This window comes from Syngnathoides biaculeatus, chromosome 5, assembly GCF_019802595.1.
Source record: "Syngnathoides biaculeatus isolate LvHL_M chromosome 5, ASM1980259v1, whole genome shotgun sequence".
Classification (NCBI taxonomy): Eukaryota; Metazoa; Chordata; class Actinopteri; order Syngnathiformes; family Syngnathidae; genus Syngnathoides; species Syngnathoides biaculeatus.
The window spans coordinates 4,858,148-4,872,854 of NC_084644.1; the positions used below are offsets into that span (position 1 = coordinate 4,858,148).

The following is a 14,707-nucleotide window of genomic DNA, read 5'->3' on the forward strand; positions in this document are numbered from 1 at the left end:
AGAGGAAGACCAAGGAAACACCTTTAATCCCTTCCCTTGAATGAGATCGAACTGATTGTGGCAGACGTCCCACTTTTAAATGCACTCGAAACAAATACTGTCGTTTTGTTAGCAACCGACATCTTTTTTCTCCTATTTCAAGTAGTACAAACGAGATAGCGATATTTTCTGTCTTGAATTTGGCGCGTTGGAATGCCTGTGAAGAGCGAACGGACAAGCGCGCGCTCAGGTCGCCCGGAAGCTTTCCGCGTGGGCTCGATTTGGCCTCGTGGCCTTTGCGAGCAGTCTTGTGGTCACAGCGGCTGATCGAAACTCGCCCGAGCGCTTTTGACGAGAGCCTCGTTGCAACGTTCTGAAGAACATTTTGTTATGTTCCAACGCGGCCGAGGAAACGAAATGCAGCCGTGCGAGGTGGTTCCAGGTCGCCGGCCGAGATTTGGGATTTTTTTTTTTTTTGCTCTCTCTCTGCCTAATGACGCACAAGTACGGTACTCCTAATCTTGCCTTTTTTTTTTTTTTTTTTGGAAGTGACTTCAAGCAGAGTCGAGCAGGTGTGCAGTGATGGAAACGAGACTTAACGTTATTGATTTGTTGCTAGGCCCGGCGCGGTCAGGAGGCAAACGGGGAAAGGCGGCGACGCGGCGTCTGAGGAGGTTATCTGCCTTTTTCATCGACTGCTGATAAAGCAACGATAATACTGATACACGCCTAGATAATAAGTTTCTGATGGTAAGAAAATTACTCTTAAATGTTTCATCTGGATGCATGAAGATTTCTACTCCTGATAACAAGCCTGATTTATGTTTTTTTTTTTTAAATCAATACGCAGATATTCGCTGACGCGCAATCAAAATGTTGTTGAAATCATTTGTCCCAGTTGTGTACATCGGCCCCCCCCCCCTCCCCACTCCGTGTGGACTCCTCCTTGTTAAATGGGGTTAATAATTCACTTCTAAATTGAATAACGGTGGAAAAATGAGGTAGTTACACAAGTATACGACAAAAGACGACATACATTATAACGCCTGACGTACGAGGACGCGGCTAAAGTGCTGAAGTGACACGTTTGGAATGGCTTCGACACGCCTGGCCAACATGTTCCGCTTGCGTAAGACGTGCGTGCGCACGCGTTTCGTTCCAGTGCGCGATTTGTTCAAAAGTCAAAAAATTGGGAATTCTTAATGTGGACAAAAAAATAAAATAAAATAAAAAGATAACATTTTGCAAGCTTTGCTTCTACATACGTCGCGTACTCAAGTTCAGCCTTCGTTAAGCGGTCGTGACCGAATGCTTCAAAAGTGGTGTCATTAATTCCCTCTAATCAATCTTTTGCCAATCTTTTTATGAGTGTCTGATATAAAGTAAAAAAAAAAAAAAAACAGTGGCTGCATTTGATTGATGTGTGTGCGTGTGTGTACATACATAACAATACTGTAACAAGTGTGTACACGGTCATAAATGTGTAATTATTAAATCTGTTTTGCCTTTCAAGCTTATACCGAAGTCAAGAGTGACTAATCAATGTATAATAATGTAATTCATGAGGATAAGCTACCCGGTGCCTGAGTTTGACACTCTTGTAACTAGCTCACATTACATAAGGTGTGCGTGTGTGTGTGTGTGTGTGTGTGTGTGTGTGTGTGTGTGGTGTGTGTGTGTGTGTGTGTGTGTGTGAGAGAGAGTGAAGGGTGGGGTTTGGGGCAGGGTCTTTCCCGACATTTCTACCCCCCCTCCCCCCTCCAGCCCCCAATTTGAATTGCGTGTGTATGACTGTGCATGAGGCCCCACACATTAATTTAATAGGAATTATTGTCCCTTGCCTGGAGTTCAACGTCGTCATTAAGTCCCACACCCATCGACCTCTCACCACCATCTCGCTCAAGAAGGCCTGCGTCAAGGTTGGAACATTACAAGCACGGGTGCTCCCCACCCGGCCCCCCTCCCTCCCTCGTTCTCTGTTACTGCCTTCCTCGAACTGACGGTGTCGTTTTTGTTCTTTAGTTTTTTTTTGTTTCAGGGGGCACATCCCAACCGTTCTCCCGCTTTTGCCTTCAAACTTGCAGCCTGTTCTCGCAAAATGTCAACAAAATATTCCCGTTTTATTTTTTTAAAAGCTCTTTAAAAAAAAAGTGAAAAGCTTGATTTAAAAAAAAAAAAAAAAAGGGGGGGGGATCTTAGCGTTCCCTTCTATTGTGCAGTGGCTCGATTATCTGCCGTATCAACGTTACGTGTCAAGCAGGCTGAACCATTAACTTGACAAATGAAAGAAAATTTGGCATTCGGGTGGCAGGGAATGGATTCCAGCGCTGGGGGGTGTGGAGGGGGGGGGTGTTTCGGGGGGTGTTACACTACGAACTCTCTCAGTTCTTTCATTTTTTCCAAAATACCGAGCCGTAGCCTTTCGCGCGTCACGATATCGCCTGCTTTTCGTTTATTATGTTCATTTTCTTTGTTTGTTACAGCAAATGACGCTGTGCACTGAAGCGGTGTGGGGGGTGGGATTGGGGGGCGGGGGCACAGTCCAACAGATAAACTGGAGCCAAACATATTATATGTCAGGGAAGATCCATTTTTTTTCAAGTTATAGGCATAATTTTGTGGTCAGGTTGCAGGTACGATCGGGTCGAGTTCTTGTAAATAAGGAAGTTGAAATTCTGCTGAACGGCCACTGGATGGAATTCGGGTGCTTGGAGTTTTTGTGGTGGGGGCGGGGGTGCTCAAGCCACAATTTCTGAATAATAATAATAATACCTGTCAACTTTTCACATCGCCAATCTGTATAAACTCCCCAAAAAAATCCTTATAGAGAGCAAAAAATCCTAATAACATACCGAAGCAAATTATATGTCAAAATAACAGAGGGAAAAAAAACCAAAGGTTTTTCAGTCATTTTATTGTAGATCTCCATAATGATAATATCTGAAGTTAATGTCCAATTATCAAAGTCTATTTAGTGGCATTTCTGTGTTCAGAATTGTACTCATGTGTAACTTTCTTCACCAACTCTAAATGGTGACCATTCGGCTCGAAATTTTCTGAATCCGTATGATTTGTGATATACGCCCGTATACGTAAGATATGGAATAATATTTGTCAGGCTTGCCAGTGGTTAGCACTTCTGCATCACAGTTCTGGTTCTTTGCATCTCGTGTGCGTCCGGCCCGTTTGGAGGTTCCGTGTCCTCCCCGTGCTCTCGTGGCTTTTCTCTGGGTGCGCCGGCGTCTTTCCAAAACCCGGATGTTAAGTCCATGGAATCGTCCATAGGTGCGTCTTAAAGTGTTTGGAATGTCTCATTTCTAACGCGAATTATCTTAGCTAGACGAAAATATATGTTCAACTGTTCCATAAAATGCATATCCTGTTCGATGTTTTTACCAAAAAAGCATGTTTATGAATTAAAAGTCCGTGAACTCTGACCTAGTTTCTCTTTCCTGCAAAACGACTCGTTTTTCGCCACAAATTCTGGGATGGGCCGTTTTGGAACGACATCCGTGATTGTAATCTTAATTAATCAATAGGTAAAAATTTATTACTATTTTTGATTTTATTATTATTAAAAGTGTTCCAAACAAATATGAGCGATCATCTGAGATGACACGCTGTGGCGACCCCTAACGGGACAAGCCGAAAGAAAGCAGCGTTATATTATTATATCATTACTTATTTGTGAAAATATACCAACTTCGACTACGTTCTCGGCTTCTGTGTATTTTGGCGCAATATTGAGGATTTTACACGCAAAGTAGTTGGCGCGTACCAAATGATTTCAAAACAAGACCGAGAACTTCGTATAGTGAGTAAGTTTCTTTCGGCTTTGCTCGTATTCTCCACCGTCTTCGTGGGGCCCTTCAGAATAATGTTCATCGCTCGAATTATCAGAAAATTCATCGGCGTTCTTCCAGTGTATTGTTGTCACAAGGTCCCACGTCACGCGCCTCATCGGCTTTCTCCGCCACGGCAAATAATCGAAAAATAAAAATGTTTCCTTCACAACGGATTTAAGATTCGTATTCAGCATCAAAGCTGTACGATATTAGCAAAAAGGTGCATTGCGGTCCTTCCGTTCCCCTGAAAAGCTAGCAACGAGGTGTGTCCGAAAGGTTCCAGGACTGCGGTCCCAAAAGAAGATTTTCCTCCTCAGTGTGGGCCAGACAATTGCTCGGTTTGTTCAGTGCGCGAGAAAAACTTGGAACGACAACTCGTGGCATCCCGTGGTCACGACGCCCTGAGCATCAGACAGTTCCCGACCGAGAAGAATATGGCGGATCCGAGGCAAACTTGCTCCTCACCCGTCCCGCATCCGTCTGATTTTTTTTTTTTTTTTTTTTTTTTTTTACTTTTTCCCACGCTCAAGAGGGTCACCGGGGGGACTCGTTTCAAAGACGCGGACGGCGTCAAAATGGCAGACGACGGGACCTGAGGGAGATCCCAAACGAAGCGCGCCCGACTCCAAAGGGATCACTTCAAAGGGGAACGCGGTGTTTGAAATATTTCTTTTGTGAAGCCACTCCCGGAACTTCTCTGACGCACGTCGTCCGTAATGAGGGGGAGCACGCCAGAAAATGGCTGGATGGCTTTGCCTCGTACCCGGAATCTTCCAAGTTGTTGATATTGCTTAATTTTAATAAAGGAAAGCCTAAAAATGAATTTCTGGATGTTTTATCACGTTCAGACGGAGCCAGTAAATCATCCATTTTCTTTGCCGCTTATCCTAACAAGGGTCACGGGGAGTGCCGGAGCCTGTACCAGCTGTCAACGAGCAGGAGGCGGGGTACACCCTGAACTGGTCGCCAGCCAATCGCAGGGCACATCGAGACAAACAGCCGCACTCGCAATCACACTTTAGAGTGTCCAATTGATGTTGCATGTTTTTAGGATGTGGGAGGAAACCGGAATGCCCGGAAAAAAGCAATGCAGGCGAGGCAGGGATTGAACCCGGTCCCTCGGAACTGAGTCCTATGCTTTACCGGCTGATCCACCTGTGCCCCCCCCCCCCCCCCCCCGCCATAAATGTCATTTTTCTCAAATTTCAGATCTCAGATTTGCCCCGTATGCGTACTTCCACTCACGCTGGAGGTTTTTAGATCATTTTCTGTTGCAGTCGAGTGACGTCGTCGCGAAAGCAGCTTCTGTCGAGCAGCTGAGACCCAACGGGGAGGAGGAAGTTTCCCCATCACCTGATTTTGGGGGTGGAAAAAAATCTACAAAACAATGTTTCAAAGCAAAAAAGAAGAAAGGGCCGGCATATTTCTCACTTTTCATGGTTGAGGATATTCAGGAACCTCGAGTGTAAACTAACCACCCGTGAGGATGTGATTATGTACTTGGCAGGTCAGCGCAGTAAATCATCAAGATATGGGTCACTGTTAAATGAAAGGCGTCTATCTCTGATTTCGGTTTAAGCCGAAACAAGAGAAAATCCCTTTTTTCAAGCACACGTCAACTCTGCAGTACATTTCAAGAATAACATGAATGTTTTGGTTTTTTTCACTTTTATCCAATGCGTCCCAGCACAATAGGCGTTTTTTGTTTTTTGCTTCCAAATGTTAAAAATAATTCTTCTTTTAAAAAGAATAACAGTATATCAAAATGAAACTTGAAGTTTTGACCTTAGTGTCCAATCGGTCGGCAGCGCAGTGGAGGAGTGGTTTAGATGTCACAGTGGAGAGTTCTGGGTTTGAATCTCGAGTCTGGTGATTGCAGTTTTTTTTTTTTTTTTTTTTTGCTTTATTGTTTTAAAGTTGGTGTCACGGGTTAAGTTAGTTGGCAAAGCGTTGGCCTCACGGTTCTGAGGTCCTGGGTTCAATCCCGGACCCGCCTGTGGAGTTTGCATGTTCTCCCCTTGCATGTGTGGCTTTTCTCTGGGTATTCTGGTTTCCTCCCACATCCCAAAAGCATGCAACATTAATTGGACACTCTAAATTGCCCATAGGTGTAATTGTGACTGTGACGGCTGTTTGTCTCGATGTGCCCTGCGTTTGGCTGGCGACCAGTTCAGGGTGTACCCCGTCTCCTGCCCGTTGGCAGCTTGGATAGGCTCCACCACTCCCCGCGACTTTCATGAGGATAAGCGGCAAAGAAAGTGGATGTTTTAAAGCTGGCGGCACGGTGGTTCAGCTGGAAAGTGTTGGCCTCACAGTTCTGAGGTCCCGGGTTCAATCCTGGACCCGCCTGTGTGGAGTTTGCATGTTCTCCCTGTGCTTGCATGGCTTTTCTCCGGGTATTCCATTTTCCTCCCACATCCCCAAAAATCGTAACTTTCATTGGACACTCTAAATTGCCCCTAGGTGTGATTGTGAGTGCGACTGTTTGTCTCCATGTGCCCTGCGATTGGCTGGCGACCAGTCCAGGGTGTACCCCATCTCCTGCCCATTGGCAGCTGGGATCGGCTCCAGCACTCCCTGTCACTCTTGTGAGGATAAGCGGCTAAGAAAATGGATGGATAGTTGAATTAATAAAGTAAAATGATTTAATGTTTTGGTGGCACGGTAGAGCAGCTGGTAAACAACAAAACTCTAAATTGCCCCTAGGTGTGACTGTGAGTGCGGCTGTTTGTCTCGATGTGCCCTGCGATTGGCCGGCAACCAGTTCAGGGTGTCCCCCGCCTCCTGCCCGTTGGCAGCTGGGATAGGCTCCAGCACTCCCCGCGACCCTTGTGAGGATAAGCGGCAAAGAAAATGGATGGATGGATGGATGTTTTAAAGCTCTTTAAACTTGTAATGTAAACAGCCGCGGTTCCACTTTCTGTGTTTAATTTTTGTTTTGTTTTTTTTAATGTGGGAAGCGCTCACGTGGTGCCAAGAATGCGCTCTTCGGTGTGTCGCTGCCGGCGCAGCGAGCAGGCCGTGTGAGCGTGAGCGGCTTGCGCGAGCCTTTAAAAAGGACTAGCAAACTTCTAAATATAGTCAAGACGTGAGTCAACGCCTCGACGTTGACGTTTCCCCGACAAGTCGTGAGGGCTTTTTTTTTTTTTTCCCCCCCTGCTGGTTTTTCCGTCGCCCCGGCAACCGAGGATGCACGGCGACATCGTCAACGTCTGAATGTGCTTTGGGCCGCTCCGCTCACGTTGACAGAATAGGGCAGGGTGCAAACGCTGAGTCAATTTAGCAATACAAAACACAAAGATGTTGATGTTGTCATAAATCTTTCTTTTATGAGGGATGTTTGGGGGACTAGTGGGGGGGGGGGGGGGGGGGACGGGACTCGAACCTCTTCTTTCATGTGTATCCCCAGAACTCAGCCTTGTATTGTTTTGTTTCCAAGTGCCACTCATCCGTCGTTCATGTAAATATTTTGCTCTTGACGTCATTTTCGCAAGTCCTTTGCTCGTCTCACGTGGCCTCCCAACTCTTACGACGTCGCTGTGTTTTGGGTTTTTTTTTTTTTCCGGAGGAACTTTTTCCACACGGGGCACAATGCGAAGTGCCCCACGTCGTTCTGCCTTTCACGGCAGCGTTTTACGATTGCGCTCGAAGGTCGAAAAAAACAAACCGTCGCGCAACACCGCGAATCATCTGTCATCGCCCGTTCATCGTTTAAATTCGAAATACACCGCAAGCTCCGATACTAAGAATTTGTCACGTCATGGCGTTATCCAAGCCGCTTATCCTCACAAGGGTTGCGGGAAAGCCGGGAAGCTATACCACCTAGCTTCGGGCGAAAGGCAGACTACAGCCTGAACTGGATACTAATAATTTTATCATTGCAAAATCATTTTACAATACCTGAATTAACCTTCAGAAATGCTTTATTAAAGAATTGAATTAACGATGTGTCGGATACGTCATGTCATATATTACTGTACCGTGAAAATTGTGATTTGTGATTTTCATCCGATATCATTTGAGGTTGTTTTGAGAAGATTTTTACGAATTTTCATGGGCACCGACATTTTTTCTTTTTTTTTTTTTTTTACCTAGGTGTGCGGTTGTGACGTATTACGCGCGCAAACAAAGGCTCGCTTACGTTGTAACACAATTATGTTATATTATTTTGTCATGATATTAACCGTGTAACGGATGGCCCGTAGTTTGAATCGTGCCTCGTAAGCATGTCTCTTCGCTGACGCCGTTTTCGGGGTTCTTTAGATGAGCAAATGTTGTTTTGCGGTATCGTAGCATAGATAACCGTACGTACTATATAGATATTGCATATTGTTATCTGATCGGTTTAGCGCTGGCAGCGTACATGGTGTGCGTATTACATCCCAGTCTCAGCGGAAAATGATCCGACAACCAATCAGGTGGAGCGCTTACCAAAGTCGAACGACAGCATTTTTACAAATTTTGGAACGCGATGCACACACAAACATCGCTTATGCTCACGAGGGTCGCGGGGAGCACTGGAGCTTATCCCAGCTGGAAACGTGCAGTTGGCGGGGCACACCCTGAACTGGTTGCCAGCCAATCGCAGGACACGTCGAGACAAACAGCCGCACTCACAATCACACCTAGGGGCAATTTAGAGTGTCCAATTAATGCTGCAAGTTTTTGGAATGTGGGAGAAAAACTGGAGTGCACAGAGAAAACCCACGCAAGCACGGCGAGAACATGCAAACTCAACACAGGCGGGGGCGGGATTGAACCCGGGTCCTCAGAACTGTGAGCCCAACCCACCCACCCGCACGTAAACAATGTACACCAAATTAAAAGGTGCAGCTGAGAAAATTAAAGGCTTTTAAGTGTCCCATGTACTGCGGAAAATACGGTGGATGCACATGAGGGGAACGAAGACTGAAACTTCCTTGAACAACCCAGGCTGAACTTTTTTCACAAACACACAAAGCTTGCCTCTTAAGTTAAGACGTATCACTTTAACGAACTTCCTTGACACCAATTCCTATTTAGACAGCGACTTGTTGCGTCTTGGGCTATTTCCGAGGTCTTTCGGCTGATAGGTGGGAATCGATTTTACCGGGAAAAAAATGCGGGTAACTGAATCGTGAACCGGGAACATGCACGGAATTATTGTAACATTAACAAACAACGAACGTCAAGTTTTCATAAATATATGGGAAAAACTTCAATAGGAAAGTCGCTTACCAAGAACCTCTTTTGATAACTTCAGCGATTAAGAAGTAAAAGTGACGACTTGTGTGTTGACAGTCGTACGCTTCATATTTTGTAGGTCACTCACTGTATATTTGTGACTTTAATACCTTTTCTATTTTTTATTTTTTTAGTTTTAGCTTGTGTTTTATGCAGCGATGCCTTCCCTGACTTCAGTCCTAACATTTTTCGCAGGTTATGTGGGGGGAAAAAAAATCTCTTTATTGGTCACATTACTTTTGTGTATGGGCAGCGCGCTTGATTAGCGTTTAGCACGTCAGCCTCGCAGCAGAGAGCAGCAGTTCTGGGTTCGAACACTTGAGCTCAGACTCGCCTGTGTGGAGTCCACATGTTCTCCCTTAGTTTTTTTTTTTTTTTTGTTTTGTTTTTTTTTTCCAGTTACCTTGGATTCCACCCACTTTCCATAAATATGAACGTTGAGTTTATCGAAAACTCCAAATTGTCCGCAGAGGTGTGAATAGGAGCGTGAATGGTTTTGTGCGTACAAAAGAAGAAAAAATATATATATAGTTGTAGAATGTAGCCGGTGGGGGGGAGAAATCCTAAATTGCAGCTGGCAGCTTTGTTAGCTTCTACTGCCTTGCTCCCCCCGCCCCCCTCCCTTACTCGCTCGGGAGACAGCTATCAGGTCCAGACGGCCTTTTTTTTCCCTCTCTCTTTCTCAAGACTATTATCTGCTCTCAGTATGAAAATACCACGATCAGAGTGACCAAAATTAACGGTCTTATCAGTATTATCACAATATTTCCAAAAGAAATGTAAACAGAAAAAGCACAGATAACACATGTGAGCTCGAATGCACAGAATATAAAAATGTGTGTGTACATTGTAGACTTTTTAGGCCACAAAATTGATTTAAAAGGACTTCAAAAGATGAATACATTTTGGGAAATATTTGGGTGGGGGCGAGAGGTGATTCAAAAGAATTGACAAGTTAGCGCCTTTTGCTGCGCTTTTTGCATTCTTTGCTGCATTCTTTGCTCGCAGGGGAATTATCTTGACTTCACTTTCCATCTGCTGTCTTCTAAGAAAACAAAGTTCGCCCACGCCAGTTCTGCTCAAATGCGCCGGCGTGCGGCTTGGGTTCTACTTGGGTTTCTTAGCACCGTAACGCAAGCGTCTTGACTTTTTCTTTGCCGTCCGACTTGCACCCTGGTCGTCTGGGTTAGGGTTAGTTTTTTAGTCTCGATTTACATTTTTGCTGTTTCGCCCGGCAAAAGAGAGGAGAAAAGCGAAAAGATAACTGTTATCCTTCCATTTTCTTCGACGCTTATCCTCACGAGGGTCGCAGGGAGTGCCTTTCCCAGCTGTCAAAGGGCAGGAACTGGGGTACACCCTGAACTGGTTGCCAGCCAATCGCAGGGCACATGGAAAAAAACAAAAACATGTGACATTAATTGGACACTCTAAATTGCCCCTAGGTGTGATAGCGAGTCTAGCTGTTTGTCTCGATGTGCCCTGCGATTGGCTGGCGACCAGTTCAGGGTGTACCCCAGTTCCTGCCCCGTGACAGCTGGGATAGGTTACAGCACTCCTCCGACCCTGATGAGGATAAGCGACTGAGAAAATGGATGGCTGGATGGGTATTGGAGGTTCGTGTTTAAATATTAAAGATCATGAAGCAATTGACCCCTCCGTGGATACCGCGTCACTGACCAATCAGAGGCCAGAGATCTGCACAGACCAAAGCCCGTTTTTGCTCCCGCCATTTTCTCTGACAACATTGAATGGTCCAGTATAGGTTCAGTTAGCGTTTTATCGCGTATTTGGGTTATTTAACAAAAAATATGGTTAAGAGGTGTAGTCACGGACTTTGCAATAGTGACGACAGGTATCCTGAAAGGCTAGTTGGTGGAGTTCGATTCGTACCCTTTCCAAAACCGAAGACCCAGTACGAAAAATGCCTTCGATGGATCAAACTTTGTGGAAGACCGCATCATCAACTAAATCCATCGAATATCAACCGGAACACATATGTTTGCACGAAGGTATGCCCTCTATTTGATTTTCAATACATGTCTCGTATAAATGAATTCGAAGTTCTTCGCTAGCATAAATTTGCTACGTGTGAACGATTGACACACTTATTCTTTGTTGAGCGATATTTAGCGATGATCGGACTGCACAAACGTATCGATTTCTTGCTGGCTCGCGGCCGAAACTTAACCAGACTGTGTTTGCACGAAGATATGCCCTAAATTTGATTTTTAATACACGTCTCGTATAATTGAATGAGACGTTCTCCGCTAGCATAACATCGGTACGTGTGAACGATTGAATGAAATCAGAAGCCTGGCGTCTCTCTCAGTTCAGAATGTATTGTATTGTATTTGCCATTTTTACTGTTTGTCTTACGTGAGCGCACGTGGCGTGACGTCACTTCAGGAGGCCTGGTTAAGTGCCCTGTACGGAGGGGTCAATTGTAAATAGATAAGTAAACTCCCATTTTTTAAAATGGGGATTTCATTTATCCATCCAGCCACTTTCCTTTGCTGCGGGTCGCGGGGAGCACTGCAGCCTATCTCAGCTGTCAACGGGCAGGAGGCGGGGTACACCCTGAACTGGTCGCCAGCCGATCGCCGGGCACATCGAGACAAACAGCCGCACTCACAATAACACCTGTGAGCAATTTAGAGGGTCCAATTAATGTTGCGTGTTTTTTGGGACGTCCCCGGAGAAAACCCACGCGGGCACGGGGAGCACATGCAAACTCCTCACAGGCGGGGCCGGGATTGAACCCGGGTCCTCAGAACTGTGAGGCCAATGCTTTACCGTGCCGCCAAGATAACTATTCTTCTCAGAAATGTTTCATGTTAAATTCCCGTTTGAAACTGTGTCATTGACCATCTGGGACTGAACCACGATTTGTCAACAAACCATAAATCGTTTCATGAGCAAGACCCCACAAAGGATTACAGATCTGTTGCTTGATATCCTCTTCTATGATGTTGGGTGTTATGATATAAAATGGCTTGTTGATTCGTGAGGCAAACGATTCATTTTTGCAGTGGGCCGGCTACCATTCCAGGGTGTCCCCCACTTCTCTACAGGCCAGCAAACCTGGTGATGACAAGCGCTCAGGAAAATGGAAGGAGGCAGATTACTGCCAAATGCAGTTTTGTTGGTTGCGAGGGTGCAGCAGTATTAACAATTATTAAGCCAAAAGAGAAAATGATAAGGTTCAATCAACTTATCTATTAATCAATTGTGCCTGCGGATGTACCTTGACGAGTGCCCCAACTAATATTATATAATTGGTATTAATATTGTAATATTGCTATCTTGGTTGATTTCTATTCATTTTTGTGCTTTGTTGACGAGAGTTAGAATTTGAATAGCAAGCTTCAGATGCACCTCGTGAGGATAAGCATCTCAGAAAATGCAGTCACTGTGATGAGAAATTCAACTCACTTGGCACAAAGCCACTTGTCCTGGTCTACGGTCGGGTCGGGTTGGTTTCCTGTTTTCCCGTCCTCCATGTTTTTCACGTCTAGCGTGCTCGTTTTGTTAGGCGTGTCCACCTGTTCTCGTTAAGCTCCTCCTTCGTGTTGACCAATCAGCTCCCTCGAGCCACTTGCGCCTTGTCCAGGTGCTCCTCGTTGTCTCGTCAATCTCTTGAGTATTTAACTCGACGGCTTCTTTCAGTTCTTGTCGATCGATTGTTCGTCGATGTCGCGTTTGTCTGAACCCGTGCCCATCGTCTCTCTGTACTGCGTCTTGCCTTGTTTCCGTTTTATGTATATTTATGGATTTCCTAACTTTGATTATTGGTTGTGGGACTCGGTTTGCTGATTTTTGGACGTCAAGCTTTTTTCAACTCCCGGACTCCCACCTTGGCTCCTTGCTTCCCTGCACTTGTCGTCCACATCTTTGCCTCACCTTCCATGCGTTCTCGAACCGGAACCGTCCCGCTACCCTGAAATGTAGATTATTTGGCAAGAGGACCGCCGACCGCAAATCTGATTAAATTGAACTTGACACAGCCTCTTGGAACAAATTGTGTCGGTCCAGTCTTCTTGTTTTTGCACATGTACCAGTACATATATCAGACGGCGGCGCCTCTATCAGAAGTGCACTTTGTCCCATTTGTTGCACTGCTAGCAGTTCCGTCATTCCCTTGTCTTTCATGTATTGCCACCGTGATAGTAACCGCAGTTGTATGGAAAAGCTGATGGGTTCTGGCCAGACTCCAGTCACCGAAGTCACGAACCCCCTAAAATAACTGCATCCGGAAGGTCCAGACTTGTGCTCCTTGTTCGTACTGAATCAGTCCAGTCACGCGGCCCAGCCAAAACGCTTCCTCCTTCTTGACGTCAAGCGAGGGAGGAAGGCCCAGACAGGGTGGGGGAGGACTGCCTAATTGAAAACAGCCTCAAAGGGAAGCCAGCGATGCCGGCCTTTCGCCAGAACTCTCGTCGAACGCACTATATCGCGGCTGAGTCACGCCAGCCTAAAGGAAATGCAGAAACTTTTACTCATGACAAAATGTTCTCAATTGCCAAACTGCAACTGCTTTGACAACCGCCAGAGATGTTGACTCACAGACGGTCCAGATGAAAATGTGAAATGTTTCACGATGGGCTCTGCGGTCTAGCCGACGTCGCCTCTGACCGAATCCGACATCCGGATGAATAGTGGTCTTCTGCATTCTTACGTGGTGAATTTTATCTCTTGTAAAGAACCGGCCCTGGAAATACTGTACATGATTCCGTATCAAGCGATACAACCGAAGGGTTTCAGCGGTTCTGGCTTTGAATCTCGGCTCAGGCGTGTTTTCACCGTAGCTTCCTCCCACTTTTGTGAAACATGTACGTGTTGTGTTCGTCGAAGAATCAAAATTCTGTCGTTGTGAATGTGAGGCCAAATGGTTATCTGTGCCCCGTGATTGGCCAGACCGGCATGTGCCCAAAATCTGGACATCTAGTGGTCGACAGTTGGCCGGTCAATGTCAATTTTGATGACGTTACAACAAAAAGATTGAAAAAGAAATATGCAGACGAGCGTCAGTGGAATACAGTAGAATTGAAGCCAATGCAACAAGTCACTTTGGTGCCGGCAGCGTGGGATCGAATCCCGCTCAGTGGTGCTGTCCATATGTACCTTGCGACTGACTGGAGACCAGTTCGGGGTGTAGTCTGCCTTTTGTCCAATGTTAGGTGAGATAGGCTCCGGTGCTCCTGCAACCCTCGCGAGGATAAGCAGCTTGGAAAATGGACAATACAAGAAAACACCACTTTTTTTGTCGTTATTACAGGAACAATAAAAATCAATTTCGGCATTTCACAATTTGCAACATTGCAGTAAGAAATATAGATTTCTTTTTTTTTTTTAAGGTTATTTGCAGCATTTACAATTATTCACATTTCCCACAAATTGTCTTCATTATGATATGGCAGTAATGTCATTATTTACATTGGCTATTGTATAGATTTTTTATTTTTACTTGTGTGTAAAGGGAACCTAGAAGAAGCGTTCCATACCATTCGAGCATGAAGTATTTGTCATAATACGACTCAGAATCACACAAACACACGGGGAATCCATCCATCCATTATCCAAGCCACTTATCCTCACAAGGGTCACGGGAAGGCTGGAGCCTATCCCTGCTAGCTTCGAGTGAAAGGCGGACTACACCCTGA

The 14,707-nt window shown here is 45.5% G+C and overlaps 1 protein-coding gene across 1 annotated transcript in view; it reads left to right on the forward strand.

The window, feature by feature from the left end:
• spaca6 (sperm acrosome associated 6) overlaps positions 1–1,556 on the forward strand; it is a 53,191-nt gene extending 51,635 nt beyond the window's left edge. Inside the window, exon 10 of the mRNA XM_061820259.1 lies at positions 599–1,556. The gene's annotated coding sequence lies outside the window, so the exon portion shown is untranslated. The remainder of the gene's footprint in view (positions 1–598) is intronic.
• The last annotated feature ends 13,151 nt before the right edge of the window (positions 1,557–14,707 follow it).